We start from the raw sequence: 18,354 nt of genomic DNA on the forward strand, positions 1-18,354 counted from the left end.
ATTTAATCGTGCATGTCCAGTTCCCCAGTGTCGTCAAATTCCTAAAAATAATCGTAACCCTTTAAATTGCATTGAAATATGAAAATATTTTTTAAATAATGACTATATTACCATTTCGTGTTCAAATCACTTCAAAAGTATGTCATACGGTGACCGGATAAATAATCAAAATGATAATTCATCACATCTTTAAAAAGTTATATAAAGTCATGGAAAGTGATGAAACAAAAAAATTATTAACTGGGTTAAGTAGGTTAGGTTAGGTGAGGTTTAATTTTTTTTTCATCGTTTCTAATCACTTTTTAAAGGTGTGTTGATTTGTCGATGTGTTGATTTATCATGGAACCATGTCATACAAATTTTTATTTTTGATGTTATTTTTACAGTTTTGTGAAACAACTGGTAAATAATTATATAATAACAGAACTTGAATAAAACCTTAACAGAACTTGAAAATCAACTTCGAAATTTAATGCATTGTTCAAATTCTTTGAAACAACCCGTCCTTAGTCTTTTCCTAAGTTATCTTTGAATGGTTTGCTAAAAACTTAAATGTCTTTCTGCCATCTTGACTTTTCATCATCGTTCCATCTAAATGGATCCATTTAGAATCCATTGCGTTTGTAAAACTCGAAAAGTAGTCGATCTATATCGCTGAAAATGTCAACGTTTGTTCTCATTAGTGCCAGGAGTGTTTAGAGAGTAGCTGTCGGAGACGCCCGATAAAGACATTAGCAATAGCTAAGCTTTGCGCGGTCCACTATTTCTTGAAATGTTGAAATGACACCTGAATACACAAACCTTTATTTTGGTCAATGTTAGATTCGGTTCTATTGAACAATTTCGAGTAATTTTCTATCAATAGGTTCTGTATGCGGAATGTATACCTACTACTTAACCTAAAAAACACTTGTCAGTTTTACTGAAGTATCACACAAGACGAGGTGGCCGAGTGGTTAAGGCGTTGGACTGCTAATCCAATGGGCTCTGCCCGCGTGAGTTCGAATCTCATCCTCGTCGTAAATTTTTTTAAACTTTTTAATTCACGAAATTTAAAAAAAAATGCTCTAGTATTTCATTTCCTTCGTTTATTTCTTTGTAGACTTTCCCATTCAACATGAGTTAACCGGAACGCGCTATTCCCAATTCGTGAAATCCATTAGCCCTGTCGGTCCCCGTTGATATAATACGAATCACTATTTTCATATTATCAACCGATAAGAAGACTCGCCCATGAAGCTACACTCTTAATTGTTAATTACTAGCAGATAAAACCCGCTGCCGCGGTTTGAAAACCTCGACGGTTCTTTTTGAAAATAACAGATGGCGCCACATCCGTTTACAACAATCCTAAACTGTACAGTCGTGATAATAATACAATCAGATGTTTAAATGTACCTTCCTCATATGTTTGTATTGAGGTATCTACTTTTTAACAGGATTACCAATGATATACCTAAGGTGACCAAAATTTGTGGTAGTGTATTTGGTTTTGCACTCTCCCCCAAAGTCACCGGGAATATCTGTAGAAATTAAGATATCCAATGAAAGTGATGAAAACGATGGAAGTATGTACTATGATTGGACTTTTAATTTTTGTATTTTAAATTGTCAGTGAAATTGATCTAATACCTATACGCAAAAATCGAACGCCTTTCTTAAAGACATGCCAATTTCATTTTTTATGAAATTGATCTAATATACGCAAAAATCGAACGCCTTTCTTACAGACATGCCAATTTCAATTTGTATGAAATTGATCTAATATACGCAAAAATCGAACGCCTTTCTTAAAGACATGCCAATTACAATTTTTATGAAATTGATCTAATATTCGCAAAAATCGAACGCCTTTCTTAAAGACATGCCAATTTCAATTTTATGAAATTGATCTAATATACGCAAAAATCGAACGCCTTTCTTACAGACATGCCAATTTCAATTTGTATGCATGTAGAGCGAATGGACGAAGAAAGGAGTGTAAGAAGAATATATGATGCGGATTAGAATGGTAGAAGTCATTCACATTCATAAATAATACATCGTCTCATACATACACTCTTGACATGGCCTGACTCATGTCTTCCTCGGACGTCCGACTTCTTATACCATTAACTAAAACTGACTACTTAACTAACTAACTAACCATCACACCGTTTCTCCGCAGGGGTAGACAGAGAGGAAGGACCGCCAAACAACTCGGTCTTGACACACACTTCTTGCCTCATTCAAATTCATACATCGTCTCATACATACTCTTCTATTGTTCAGACTCTTGACATGGCCTGACCCTGATTCACTTGATCTTTCCATGTCTTCCTCGGGCATCTCCGACTTTTTGTACCATTCACATTTTCGTCACATATTCTCCTTGCACTCCTATCTTCGTACATTCGCTCTACATCAGAGGTTCCCAAACTTTTTTGCCCCGTAGACCACTTGCCAAAATTTTTTGTTTCCGTAGACCCCCTGCCTGCCGAATATTGAATTTTCCTAAAACTATTAACGTCCCATGTGATAATCATTTATTTTTTTAGTAAAAATATTCCCTTCCCTTGCCTGCCCAACAACCGGGTGGCGGTATAGTTGCTCTGTCTTTACATTGTGCAGACAGGGGCACCCTTGTGAGGTTTTACACCAAATGAAAATGAAGCAGGATAAGCAACGGGAATTTCTTTCTGTAACTGCCCCTTAAGTTCTTTGTCAGTGCAATTTTTTGCTTGAATATATTAATTCTGACGAGAAAAGGAACTTAGACTCTATTTATATACCTCAATTAACAACTTTACGAAATATAAAAATACAAAAATCAAATAAGTAATTTCTTAGTCTATTATATTTGTGTTAGGTCTATTGTTTCATTTACGAAACTCCTAAATGTTGACTTGAGGTAAATGGGGGTCCGCTCGTATGTACCCCCATTTGAATCTCGTGGACCCCCAAATTTTTTTCTCGCTGACATAGACCCCCAGCATCCCGATATCGACCCCTAGGAGTCCATATAGACCACTTTGGGAACCTCTGCTCTACATGCTCAAATCATCTGAGCGTCCCTTTCTTAATCTTATTTATAAGCCTTGCGTTCTTTTGGATTTTTTTTTACACTAAGCCCACACAGGAAAATAATTACCCTCAGGGCCTATGTTATCTTTTGGAATTCTGTGTGAAGGGTCTTTTTTAAGGAAAGGAAAGAGAGGAAGTTCTGGGAAGGTAAAATTTATGAAGGTGGAGTAGGAATCTAGGGATCAGTATGTCCAGGAATGACGGACATATGAATGGATAAAGCGATGGCCACATAGAGAGGTCAAAGCGTCTCCCCAAACCAGTCTCTCCCGATCTGGCACCACACTATTGGTTAGCGGGTTGGAGTGATCTATGGTACCCCAACCCGCCTCCCAAATTTTAAACCATGTATGATCTCCATGTTCCTCACACGATGGTTTAACTTCACATACGCCTGAGGGATCTTAATTCGACAGCATTCAGTCTATTGGAATGGCACCTGAATCAACACCTAGGTACCAACCCACTCGTTTTTGTTATTGTTGATTTCAATTCCATTTAACAGAAGCGAGAGTTAGATACCTATTTTGATAATCACAAGTTAGGTTTTAGATCACGACTTGAGCACGACGAGGTGGCCGAGTGGTTAAGGCGTTGGACTGCTAATCCAATGGGCTCTGCCCGCGTGAGTTCGAATCTCATCCTCGTCGACAACTTTTTTTAGTTTTTTTACCAACATTAAATAAATCAGATTTATAAAAGACTAGCCGACGTATACCGAGGTTTTGAATGGTTTGGAGTAAAGTTTTGAGGTTATGAATTCAAGCGTACCTAAAAACTGGGTCTATTTTTTAGGTGGAAATAATGTTTTTCAAAAGAATAGGAAAGTTTACTTTTTATTAGATTAAACCACCTTTATAATATTAAAAAAAAATTACATCTTATCGATTTTTTATCGACTCCGTATCACAGTGCTGACGTGGTAAGTCTTTAATTGACCTGAGGCGTCCCCGACTTCTTATATCATTCAAACCACTCTCTAAACACTCCTGATACCAATAAGAACAAACTTTGAAATTTTCAGTAAAATCGGTCTCAATAGTTTTTTTTTTTTTTTTTTTTTTTATATTTATTGAAACATATAAACAAGGTTACAATTTTTTTTAACAATATAAACAAAAATATATCAATCACTCTCCTAATAAAGCAGCTGCTTGTGTTTAGGAGAGGACAACAAAAATATTTTTACATTTGTTTAAATTAAACAAAAAATATTAGTAATAAAACAAAAAATAACACAAAAAATAACAATAAAAGTAATAAAAATATAGGTTAGTTAATAAATGATTCAAAGAATTTAAAAGGCAAAAACATATTTCTAAACAATAAGTAAAGTTATGAGGTGGTACAAGAGTATTTTAATTTAATTTTTTTTTTATATTTTTCGTAGTTTTCTTCCGATCGTATATCAAGGGGTAATTTATTAAATAATTTTACACCCTTGAATATATAGTGATGTTGTGCTGTTGTGGTTCGTGCTAGTGGCACGGTTAGTCCTCCAACAGATATTATTCTTTTGCTAATATTCAATTGTGGTAAATTATTTTTACTAAAGAAATCTTTATGTATTTGTAGAAGTGCAATTTTGTCATAAATTTTTGTAAGTGGGGGAACCGGGAAATCTTGAAAAACATTTATAGTTGGGTAGTAATATGGCTTTTTTAAGATGATTTTTATTAGTATTTTTTGAATAGTTTCCAGTGGGAGTAGGGATGATTTATATGCACCCCCCCAAGCCACGATTCCATATTGTAGGACAGAGTGCGCCAATGCATAATAAATATCTTTTAGTATTTTTAATGATACAATATTTCTTAGTCTAAAAAATATATAGATTAGTTTTCTCATTCTGTCTACTGTGGAATTTATTTGACTTTTCCATTTAATGTTATTATCAATAATTATTCCAAGATATTTTATTTCTTTTTTACTACTAATGTTTATACAGTTTGAATTACAGGGTGCGAATTTAAGGAGGCAATTTCTTTCGTGAATTTTTATGTTTAGATTTACATTTGAGTTATTCCCTGTTAGGCTATAAGGTATAAAATGGGTTTTTTCGACATTCAGTGTCAATAAATTTTCGTCAAACCATAGTTTAACGATATTTATTGCATTATTAGCTGATACTACGACCTCATTCCATGAATTTCCTTCAATAGTTATAACTGTATCATCTGCGTAAGATATTATGTTTCCAATGATTGGGAGTTGAAAAAGTTCATTAACATATATTATAAAAAGTAAAGGTCCCAAAACAGTTCCTTGTGGAATTCCAAAATCTATATTTTCTATTTCACTTAATTCGTTGTTTACTTTAACCTGTTGAGTTCTTTGATATAGATAACTTTTTAACCATGTTTTAGCTTTGCCAGTAATTCCTATATTATTTACTTTATTAATTAATTTTGAATGTGAGACACTATCAAAAGCTTTACTGAGGTCAATGAATATACTTAAGCATTTTTTGCCTCTATCTAATGTTTTGTAAATAATCTTAGTTAATTCTGCAATTGCGTCTTGTGTGCTAAGTTTATCTCTAAAACCGTATTGACTAGGGTTAATACTTTTTTGGTTATCTGTATAATCAGTAATTTGTTTTTTTATTACTTTTTCGTGTATTTTTGCAATGTTGGATAATAAGGATATTGGGCGGTAATTGTTTACTTCTTTTGGATCTCCGGATTTATATACTGGGATTATAATGGCTTTTTTGTAGTTAGACGGGAATATTCCGTATTTAGTACTTACATTAATTATATGCGTAATCGGTTTGGTTAGAAAATTGCAGTATTTTTTCAAGATTTCTGTAGTTATACCGTCGTATCCTGGCGCACTACCATTTTTAAGTGATTGTATTATGTTTTCAATATTTTTTTCTGAAGTCGGTTTAAAATTTGAAAGATTGCTATTTGTTATTTTATCTTCATGTATGTCATCAGGTTGATAATTTTGGTCAATTTTATATGCAAGTTTTTGACCGACGGTAGCGAAAAATTTGTTGAAAATATTTGCGCACATTTTTGGTTCACGGATAGCATTTATGTTAGTTCCATTATTGTTTATGACATTTATTGTAGACTTATTTTTATTATTTTTATTCATTATTTCATTTATAGTGTTCCATGTTTTTTTAGGGTTTTCTTTTGTGAGGATTATTTTCTCCCTGTAATATTTTTCTTTTGTGTCTTTGATAATTTTAATGAGTTTGTTCCGGAATATTTTGTATTCGTTTTTTACTTGGCTACTGGTAGGGTTTTTTTTGTGTCTATGAAAAGTTTTTCTTTTTTCCGGATAGATATGAGTAATCCTTGCGTAATCCATGGTTTGATTTGCCTTAATTTAGAACTTGGTTGATTATTTATAAAGGTTGTACAGTCTGCGATATGAGCATTTAAAGTTTCTTCAAAGAAGTTTGCGCACATGTCTGGGTTTTGGCAATTTAGTATTGAGGACCAAGATTCGTTACTTAATTTATTGTTTAATTTTACATTGTTCAATTTGGAAATTATGTTAATATTTTTTCTAGAGTCATTTAATCCTAAGTTTTTATTGAAATCATAAATAAAAATATTTGTATGGTGATCTGTTATATCATTTTTCCATATAATAGATTTAATTTTTTCTGTGTGTTTAATATTGCTCCATATGTGGTCCAGGCATGATGGCGATTGGTTTGCAAATTCTCTTGTGAAATTATTTACACATGATATAAAGTTCATTTCATTCATAGCATTTATATAATCTAATTTATTTTTACAGTGGTTATTAGGACCAATATTAATATTTAAATCACCTATTACGATACAATTTAGATGGTTTTTGTTACATAGTATTTTTTTTAATTCTTCTATAAATAAAGGTACATCAGAACTGTGTGTTCGATATATTGCGATTATATTGAATGGCATATTATTTAAAACAAAATTTAATGACAAACAGTTTGCTTTGCATATGTGTATTTCGGTAATATTGATATCAGTAAATTTTTCTTTAGCGTATACTACAATTCCACTATTTTTATTAATCTGATAATTTGTATTGTAATTTTTGTAGTTTGGGATGATTGGTATATTTATGTTTGCATGTATGTGCGCCTCGGATAGTATTATGAAATCTGGCTGTGAACATAATGTATTTAGGGATACCAAAAGTTCATCCATGTTTTTATTTATACTTCTAATGTTTAGGTGCAAGATTGTTAGTCTATTTATTATATTGTCATAGATCTTATTGCATTCACTGGCTGCTTCACATACGTATTCTTCTATATTTAGATTTTTATCAATTTCGCTTAAGTTAAAATTTTCCATTGTATTTATTTAGGTGTGATAAAATATGTATATAAAATTCTACGAGTAAATGAATAAGTAATAATGCTCATAATTAGTGTAACACTATTCTTGCTCGATTTCAGTTCATATCTAAAATTGTAGGTTTTGATTTTTTCTATAAGATTTATTTTATGTTTAGATAATACTCGGAGACATAGTGAGTGTTTGTTTAATTGACAGCAATAATTAATTTGATTCGTTCTTCTTTTTATAATAATTACAATAAAAAAAGCGTTTGTAAGAATATATCAATAGTACAAGTGAACATATAGTGTAGAGATTTATTGCATATAGAATATTGGCAGCATGATATATGGATTAGTAATGTATATAATAATAATTTTGACAAATTAATATATCTATAATTAGACTTTAGTATTCTGTAATTTACTAGCATTCGATAAATGCAGTTGTGGATTGTTATTGTATTTTCTATTTTCTGGTAGGAATATACAAATGTAGAACGTAGATGTAATGAATTGTAAAAATAAACATAAAAGTGTAGTAAGTAGAGATGTGTTATCATGAAGAAAATATTTAGGTTTTTTATCTTATATATAGAGAATGATTTAAATTTTTTGGTTTTAAATACATATATCCTGACTTTAAAGTATGTAGAATGATGAAAGATTTGTCGGTTTTTTAATGTATAGACTATATTATTATTATTTTTTATAGCTTGTGGATATTCAAAAGTACATGCGTATTTGTAAGACATTGAGAATAGATATGAAATATTTTTATAGACATCTTTAAAATTTATAACAATATTCCAGTTTTTGTTCCGTGAGAGCAAGTATTTTTTTGTAATATTGACAGTTCGTTTGATTATGGACATTTTTTTTTTAATTGTTAGTATCATTTTTGAATATTTCTTAGAATTTTCAGTTTTAATAGTAAGTATACTTGTTTTATATACTGGAGATTGATAGGGAACATCATGTTTTTTTAAAGAATATGTCATAGCATTATTAATTTTGTTAGTTTTTAAAATTTTGAAAGTGCAGGTACATGCATAATATATTGACAATAAACATGAGTTACTATGAAAAATATACCTTGAATCCAAATTAGTATTCAATTTTCTGTTGTGCGAATGCCAGCATTTTTTTATAATATAAACAGTTGGTTTTATCATTCGCATTATGATTGGTAGGAAATGACAGTTGAAATCTCTCATTTTGAAAAGTGCAGTTTACACACCTCGGTTGATTTGTTGAGGCACATTCTTTGAACAAGTGAGCAGCTCCACAGTGCGAGCAGGAAGGCGAATTGTTTTTCTCTTTCTGGTTGCAGTTTCTTGATGTATGTCCGTAACGTAGACAGAAGTAGCATTGTATTACTGGGCAGGCGTCGCCAACCGTAACTCGCTGGTAGCCAATGTTTATTTTTTCTTTATTTAATAGAATCTTCCTGGTTGTGCTGTCTACTTCTACTATGTAGTTAGCGGTGTCATTGTATTTGTTTTTAATTATTGCTTTTATGTTAAAAATAGAATTTTTTTCTGTTTCTTGCGTTACAATTTTGATATCCTCATTTTTGTTCAAGATATCGTCAGTAAAATCTTCTTTGATAAAGTCGTTGAAAATTCCCTTGAATATCATTGTTGGTTTTTTCTTTGTTAATTCTTTGCAGTCAATATCATGTAGATCTTTAGTAATTAAAGTTTGTAGTTTTTTAGCGTCTTCTTTATTAACACAATCGATTACAATTCGATTTTGGGAGATTTTTTTAATGCCTTCAATGCATATTCCCAATTGGCTGGTTTTAAAGTGCCTTAGTTATTGAGTCTATAAGGAACAAACAAGGAAACATTCATTTATATACTTATAGATTTTCTTATATCTTCTTACTAAGTATTTCTAGATTGTGTGTATTTACTCGTAGATACATTGTCTGTTAATTAGTTACTTACTTGTCGTCTTAGATCAATATGTCGGAGATTTTTTACAACGAGATGTTATTGCCTATGTTTCACAAAATAAAGAATCTCTTATTTTTCACGTCAGTGGTACATCATCATTTTTACTTTCGAATAAAATAATGCTTCTGGGTGAACTGACGTCCGTATATTGCGTATATTATTCGTTTCACTACCGTAGAATAAGGGTAACCGCCAATTATTATTTTTCACATTGCTCCACACGCTTCCGCTTTTGGGAAGGAAAAAGGAATGAGGGGTCAGTGTGACGGATGTAAGAATCCATCCCTCCAACTGCGGTGCTGGAGAGGTCATAAGGTTTCCTCAACCAGCCTCTTCCGATCCTGCCTACCACACAGTTGGTGGGCAGATGCATCTGTCGCAAAAACCCGGACAAACATGACCCCTTGAACACGGGCACCCTTGCTAAGTCACAATAAATGGCAGAGGTGTTGGTTATACAATAAATGGATTCCGGGGCGGCGGTACCCATACCCGCCTCTCAAATTGAATAAAATAATTGCCTGTATTTACCGCCATGTAAACAGTTTATCCAAAGGTGGTTTTGCTGCCCACAATTTATTTAATGGGTTATATTTTTTACGGATATGCTTTCTTTAGTTGAGACACGAAAATGTCAGTTTTTATTTGAAAATTGTGAAAATGGTTATAAATTTCGCCACACACGCCAATTTTTGTCGATAAATCAATCAATAATAATTATATACCTAAGTCTGTTTGCGTTTAGAAAGACACTTTGAGAAACATTTTTTCAGCAAAAAGTTTCTTTTTTCGGCTTACGGTTTGAGAAATTGTTAAATTCAATTATAACATAAGTTTAATGAGACATTATATCCAACTACTAGACTAGTATTTAAACCTAAATACATTAGTTTGAAAATTTCGTAAAGTAATTGATATTTTTTGAACGCTTTCAATTTAACAGTTGCTAAAATGAAGAGATTGCTTTACATTAATACAAGCTGACATCATTTGTAGGGATTTAGAGTTCATGTCGAATTCTTCTACCGTTCGACGATTCGTTCCGAACGAAGCCGATTATATGGATTGATTTGCTGGCAAAAAGTGTGGCCAATTATTTTGGTTATTGCACGTAATAAGCTTTTGGGCGAACTTACAGAACGATGCTTGTTTTAACCAAAATTCAGGCGTAATATTACGAAAGATTTGATTTGATTCAAGTCTGTTCTTTCTTTAACCGGTGACACATGATTAACAGTACCAATGTTGAATAAATAATAATACCTACTGGAAGTCCTTTCTTAAACTAAACAAATGTTCCGTTTAGGTTAGTAGCCCATCGCTCTGTATCACTTCCACTCCTCTGACATTGTAGATCTGAATCCAGTTTGAATTTCCTAAACACGGTTTGTATTGAATTACGAAACACGTCCAAAGAGAACTTCTTGTGTTATTCTTTATTCTACGATTTTTGTGGTTATTTTCTTTATTCGATATCAGATTCAGATAGTTACAAGCTTTTTGAAATTGTATTAATTGACAATAAAATATTAGGGCTTTTAATTGAGGTTTTTCAGGTAAGACAGGAGATTAGGTATACATTGGTTTAAATCAGAGGTTCCTAAACATTTTTGCCCCGTAGACCACTTGCCAAATATATTTTTTTCCGTAGACCCCCTGCCTGCCGAATGTTGAATTTTCCTAAAACTATTAAAGTCCCATGTGATAATCATTTCTCTTTTTAGTAAAAATATTCCCTTCCCTTGCCTGTCCAACAACCGGGTGGCGGGTATAGTTCCTATGTCTTTACGTTGTGCAGACAGGGGCGCCTTTGTGAGGTATTACACCAAATGAAAATAGAGCAGGATAAGCAACGGGAATTTCTTTCTGTAGCTGGGCCTATAGAACTGCGCCTTAAGTTCTTTGTTAGGGCTTATTCCGGTCAGTTTTTCTTGTCATATGATATCCGATTCTTCAACATTCCACTTCCACAGTCAAAATATCCTTAAACTTAGTTTTGAGGTCTGTGTGAGGTACATTTAAATTTTGAACGTCATTATTACCCTGGACGTTTTTCAAAAACAAGTTGGGAATCTAGGAAAATTCGCGGCTTCCGATTTGCAATGTTTTGCTTGAATATATTAATACTGACAAGAAAAGGAACGTATAATTTTATTTATATAGGTACCTCAATAAACAACTTAACGAAATATAAAAATACAAATATCAAATAAGTAATTTCTCAGTCTATTATTAGTAATACGCAAACTGTGTTATTTGTGTTAGGTGTATTGTGTCATTTACGGAACTCCTAAATGTTGACTTAAGGTAAATATGGGTCCGCTCGTATCTACCCCCATTTGAATCTCGTGGACCCCCAATTTTTTTTCTCGCTGACATAGACCCCCTTCAAGTTGATATCGACCCCTGGGGGTCTATATAGACCACTTTGGGAACCTCTGGTTTAAATGTTCCAACGAGGCGTACCAGGCACACTACACTTTTTCATATTGAAGCCAACAATACCAATGCAGCAAACAACTCAGTAATTACTCGCGCAATCACAACATACACCCATTACGAAAAATCACTACATTTAGACATCTTTCATGATTCCTTTCTAACATACAAAACTAACTTATTAAATTTCTTAGCATGACATATTTCATAAATATTTTCACATAATTTTTCAAAAATCCTATGCATTTTAACAGTCAATTAGAATTCGTGAGCTTATTATAATTCTTGTTTTCAATTCATTTATTATTAACTATCCACACACTTCCTTCCTTTTATAACAATCTCAGGCGAAATTACGTAATGATATTTTATGGACATACGTAATAGGTACTACAACTATGTAATAACTAAAAATATCTAACTGTATCTTATTGTACTGTGTATGTTTTAACAAATAAATAAAATAAAAATACCTACTTTCTTCAATGTTACATTCACCTATCAGAAAGTAAGTTTATTAATTGTATTTGTGGTGTTTTAAATAGTTATATATGTCCTAAGACAATCTTTTTAAATGTATTATAACAAAAAAACCATTTTTTAGGATAAATAAATCACATATTTTCATCATTTAAGTATAACGGAACTTTCAGTGGCAGGTCCATGCAGATGGTGCTTAAATACAAAATCAATTCTGCGCAAGTTCAAGCATCGTTTTAGCATTCCTCTCTCTCTCAACATCATCCACTCGACTGTTGACACCATCCGACATGCCCCCGAACAAAGCCTCACGCCCCAGCGGACGCGCGCGCCCGTCGACTTCGGTCCCCGGTTCGACGCCCGCTGCGACCACTCGACAGTATTATTGTCATCAGTCACCAGCCATTATCCATTGCGAGTTTGGCATTACCCGCGCAATTTGCCGCCATGTTTGACGCGCGTTTGTCGTGTTTTTGTACGCTTTGATGGAGCCATTTAGAGGTTGTTTTTTTTTGTTTTAGCACAGTGGGAGGGATACTTGAAAAGATGACGGAGATATATTTAGAATGATTTAATCTGAGAAGGTATCGCGTAACGATCGTGACAGCTTAGAAAACCATTTAATATGATGCTGTATGAAGTAGAGAGGAAGAAAAAGTTTGTGAAGTTGTATCTATTCAGATCTTCTCACTAAACAAGTTTAAGAGATGTCGGTATAAAGAATTTTCCCACGGGAATTAAATGTCTTTCCGGGTTGAAAAGTAGCCAAAGTCACTTCCTAGTCCTCCAACTATCCATATGAAAAATATCAAGTCGATTGGTCACTCCGTTGCGACGTGAAAGAAGGACAAACAAACACACTTTCACATTAAATTAATAATATTACTAGTGGGTCCGGGCAGACGTTGTCCTGCCACAGAAAGCCTTTTCGTGTAGGGAAGTTAAAATTTATGGTTTTATGTATTTTTTGAAGATAATTTCTTTTTTATCTTCAAAAAATACAACAACGACACCTATCGGATCCAAAACTTTCCTAAAATTGAAAAATACACTAAATTTCATTGAAATCGGTTGGGCGGTTTCGGAGATTTATAAGATAGTTAGGATACATAGTGTTACATATTTATATTATATAACACTAGCTGAAATACCCATATTTGCCCGGGCTTTCTTCTGTTTTAAGGGTGGAAGAAGGGGATGGGTATTTTGTTCGAAATCTCATGTAAAAAATCATCAATCTCGTAATAAAACTGTAGATTTGCCAAAAAAACTAAACAAACAAACAAATAGGTGAAAAACAAACCCACAGACATTGTTCTTTTTATAGATAGATAATCCTATTAAATTAATTAATATTTCATTTGCTTCTCCGGGTTACGAACACGCGATCTCTGGTTTTGGAGCAAAGCACCTATCCGCTACTTATGCCAGGCTTTTTTCCCTACCCTACTAAACGGATGTCATCTTTCTCTCCCTATAAGTAAATACCCTCCGCAAAGCATTCCAAAAATCACAAGACCCGAAAAAACTGCTACAGTCTTCCATAACATTAATAATTCCTTCATCGACAGCCCTGAATTATTGCACTTAATTTCATGTAATGTTCCTAATAGTCACATGAACTAAGGATAACTTTCAGTGCAAAAGAACGTCAATACCAATTAGTTTATAAAGTACATGATAACACGCATACTTAGGTAATCAATACGCAGAATTAGCAAGCCTTTTTAATAACGCAGAAAGAAATTACAAAAAAAATCACATATTAAAAAAAAATTGTTATTAGTTTACAATTATTTTACAAGCAATAATTATTCGCCTGAAACACTCATCCACATTGAAAAATCTCCTTATAAAAGATACATGACGCCAACGGGACTCTAACCCGTGTCCCTTCGATTTCCGGGATTATTATTGTAAAATAATTGTTACCCTTTGTGCTATGCTTAAAAAATCTTGACTTCAACATTAGTTTACCAAAAAAAATAATTATTATTAGTTTACATTTTGTTTCCTATAGCCTGATTGTAAATTTTAGTTAATTTGTATCATATTAGTTTACACTGTATAATTGTTTTGCAATTTTTTTTCTGTGTATTTAAATTTACTTCTACGGCAAATAAATAAATAATGGGGCGCTGGTACTCGCAAAAGAAAAACATTATTGTTTCAGGTTCTATTTGCAGGTTTCGATTTCCCTCGAAGGGCGGTTTGTTTCCCGGTGGGCGGGACGTCGATAGGCGGCTAGGCGGGCCAGGGCGGGGGCGGGCAGCCCCACAGGACACGCCCATGTGTCCCTGACTTGTTATTTACTTGCTTCACAATAAAATATAATTAGATATAACCAAAATATTATTTATACTTATCTTTCAGCCCCCGCCACCGATTTTATGACTATAAATTATGTATTTGTTGACTTAGTTAAAAATATATTTGTGAAGATCAACAAACGATGATTATGGATATATAAGTTTTATTTTTTATTATTATACGTAGAACTTATAAATCATTTTTTTAAATTAATAAAAAACCATCACATTAAAACTCTCTACTTATTTTTATGCATGACTGAATCTGTTGGTTCTGACGGCAGTTCAAATGACAACATTTCACTAAGATTTTGAATGGAGATTGAACCAACATCACATAGGTTCTGGTATGATTTGAGATTTTCACGACCAACAGTATTATAGTGATTTGTTTTGGGGGTATTATGACGTGTTGCGCTACCTCCTTCTTTAGCCAACGTTTCAGATAGTATTGCAGTGTCCATCATCAAAACTTATAAAGCACGGCTGATTACGAAGGCAAATGAAATTCACAAAAATTCCGTAAATATTAATAGAGACGATGGAGCTAAGCTCAGTAGTTTTTGGTATCCGATAATTGATGGTTACACCAGAACTAACGCAAAAAACCACTAAATTATACGTTAATGTCAGTTAGTCTTAGGACCTCAATAATTAAAATTACGGAAATTCAAGGGCACTCGGATAATCTTCCGATAGTCAGAGATAATTGTTGTATTCTAAGTATAATATTATTGTTTTATTTCTATGTATAATATTGACGATGTATGTGATTTGAAGCCATTTTCTCGGAATCTACCAGGCCAAACCGACTGAAATTTTGGATAAGCAGTAAGAATTATGTTCTGAAGTTGAATCAATGACAGAATCTACAGAAAAAAACATTTGTGGAAATATCAACATTCTTACGGGCACAAATGCAAGACTTGGGTTCGAACTTTGAAAGCCACTTTCTCAGGATCTACGTCGCCGAATGGACTGGAATTTTTGATACGTAGTGAGAGTTATAGTTTAAAGTTGAATCAATGACAAAATCTGCACAAATTAGCTTTTGTGGAAATATCAACATTCTTACGGACACAAATGAAAGACTTGGGTTCGAACTTTGAAAGCCATTTTCTCAGGATCTACGTGGCCGAATGGACTGGAATTTTGAATACGTAGTGAGAATTTCGGCTTTAAGTTGAAACAATCAATTTTGAATAAGAGCTTATAAGTAAGAAAATTATTTTTACTCATATTTAAAAGCATAGTTTACTATTAAAAAAAATATTTTTTGATTGTTATTTTTTGCATTTTCTTTACAATAATTTCCATTGTATTTTCGAATTGGTTTCAGCATCATGGGATTTTAACAGAGATGTGCTTTATTTCAAATAAATCCATTTCAAATGGAAATGCAAAATGCAAAATGGGTATTTTCCATTTTGCATTTTGAATGCTTTTCTAAAAACCATTTTGCATTTTAAATGCTCTTCTCAATGCATTTTCCATTTTAAATGCTTTTTTGCAACATTCTTCCTACTATCTTCACTCATCTTTTTTTCATAAGCCCCAAATATCAGTCGGTCAACCTCGCTATGAGAGATAATTTACATTTTTCATATTGCTCCTTGGTAGGAGCCCTGGCAATTGAGTGATACCATTACAAAAAATACTGATTTAAATACTGAACACGGGGCCATGACGCTGTAATATATGTTAGATAGCAGTTTCTATGTTTTTACGTTGGCAACATTTGTCCCGCGAAATTTTTTTGTGGTTTCATAATCTGTAGTCGTGGTGTTTTTGGATTTACCATCATGTAATATGTTTGTTCTACATTGATGTCCATTATTAAATGACAAAATTGTTTTTAATTCTATAATCCTTTTAATTGTTTGACCTGAGAAACCATTTTGAATTTTCAATGCATTTTGAAAATAGGTATTTTGCATTTTGCATTTGAAATGCTTTTCTAAAAACCATTTTGCATTTTGAATTTTCAAATGGAAAAGTTTTGACCCATTTCCATTTTGCATTTCAAATGGTTTTGGGTACCCATTTTGCACATCTCTGGATTTTAATATACATAATTATTACAGTCGTTATGATCAGTGTATTATAAATATCAGTATGTTCTTAAGATGTAATACGATGCATTTTTGTAGTAATACAGGATTTGGAATGCTGATAAATATTTTATCACGTGCGGTCACGGATTATTTTTGTAATTTCGTACAAAACGGTAGTATTCATAAAATTACGCGTAGTTACAAAAAAATTAACTCGGGGCTTGGAGCCAGAAAACTTATTTATTTATTTATTAACATACATATTGTACGTCAATATGGGCGTTTATAAACAAAATAATTCAGTAGAACAGTAATCAACAGAAAAATTTGCATTTAAAATTATATAGAACCCATGTTGAAGAATAGTGTTGTGCTAACTTTAATTGCTAATATTACGGAGGTATGTTATTTTATCCTTCTTTAAAACTATATTCCGCGCAGTTAAACACATCTACAATTTCTGCGAAAGTATTACTACTACTGCATGCAATTTAGGTACAAGCGAGCATTTAATTGACTCAGACCCCATATTATTTTTGCAACTAAAAATAATTTTTGAACGAGTAGCTCTAGTTTGTATGTTGGAAGTGATTAGACTACTGATTATATCAGGGCTGTCTATAATTCCATTCATAATTTTAAAATATGGAGTTTTTACACCGTCATCGATAGCTTGATTTATTTATTCATTTAGTAGATACTAAAAATAAAATTACAAAATAATTAATTTTTGAATGTCCAATTGGGAAGGTTTCCTGTTTTAGGACAATCAAATTTTTAGGTTTAGTTCATATGAAGTAGGTAATGTAACAAAAATACATAACAATAAATTCATATCATTGGAGAAATTACTTTTTACATAACAATAAATTCTTATCATTGGAGAAATTACTTTTTACATAAAAATAAATTTATATCATTGGAGAAATTACTTTTTACATAACGATAAATTCATAACATTGGAGAAATTACTATTTACAAAACAATAACTTCATATCATTGGAGAAATTACTTTTTACATAACAATGAATTCATATCATTGGAGAAATTTCTTTTTACATAACAATAAATTCATAACTTTGTGGAAATTATTTTCATGTTTACAATATAAGAGACAAGTTAGGTAAGCATATTATTTTCTTCGTTGTTTCTATGAAGTGTAAGGATTATTATTTTAACTGATTTAAGACGTGTTTATAGTACATCTAAGCTAGTGTGTTAATGTGTACTAATGCGCAAATCTGGCACTAAACCTTGACTAAATGGTCTGCAATGCGAAACACCCAGTCGCCCAGCCCTGCTCAGTACTCATGCATCCTGTGTCATTCATTCTTCTCGTGCTCATTTATGAGCTATTAATGTTGATTGACTGGACGAGTGGGCAGCTCCCTGTAGGAGGGAGGTAGGTTACGAACACCGTGTATATGAAACATAACCATAGATTAGGTATTGATTTCCAGGGGTGCATTGGGTACCGATTTCATTGCTCTGTGGCATTAGGGCTCAAATTAGGAGAAAAACGGTCGTTTTGATTAGACTTTATTCGCAATAAGAACCTTAATATATATACGTTAAATTATATGTATATACCTAGTTACACTTAGAATCAATTAATCGTGATTTAAAAACTATTAAAACCGTGAAACACTAAAACGCCCTGTGATTGGTCGGCGGGTTCTTACAGCTCCTAAACCTCACCCGGGTTGGACAATTTTGTGCCAAATTGCGTTGCATATATATACTCGCACAGG

At 32.6% G+C, this 18,354-nt stretch overlaps 2 non-coding genes across 2 annotated transcripts; both read left to right on the forward strand.

Moving 5' to 3' along the window:
* The first annotated feature begins 938 nt into the window (after positions 1-938).
* Positions 939-1,020, forward strand: TRNAS-GCU (transfer RNA serine (anticodon GCU)). Its single transcript has one exon. It is a non-coding gene; the product is annotated as a tRNA-Ser (tRNA).
* Positions 1,021-3,631: 2,611 nt separating this feature from the next.
* Positions 3,632-3,713, forward strand: TRNAS-GCU (transfer RNA serine (anticodon GCU)). The gene has a single exon. It is a non-coding gene; the product is annotated as a tRNA-Ser (tRNA).
* Positions 3,714-18,354: the final 14,641 nt, after the last annotated feature.

The sequence above is a fragment of the Hesperophylax consimilis genome, chromosome 26 (assembly GCF_061612785.1).
Source record: "Hesperophylax consimilis isolate HC1 chromosome 26, BYU_Hcon_1.0, whole genome shotgun sequence".
In the NCBI taxonomy this organism is placed as follows: Eukaryota; Metazoa; Arthropoda; class Insecta; order Trichoptera; family Limnephilidae; genus Hesperophylax; species Hesperophylax consimilis.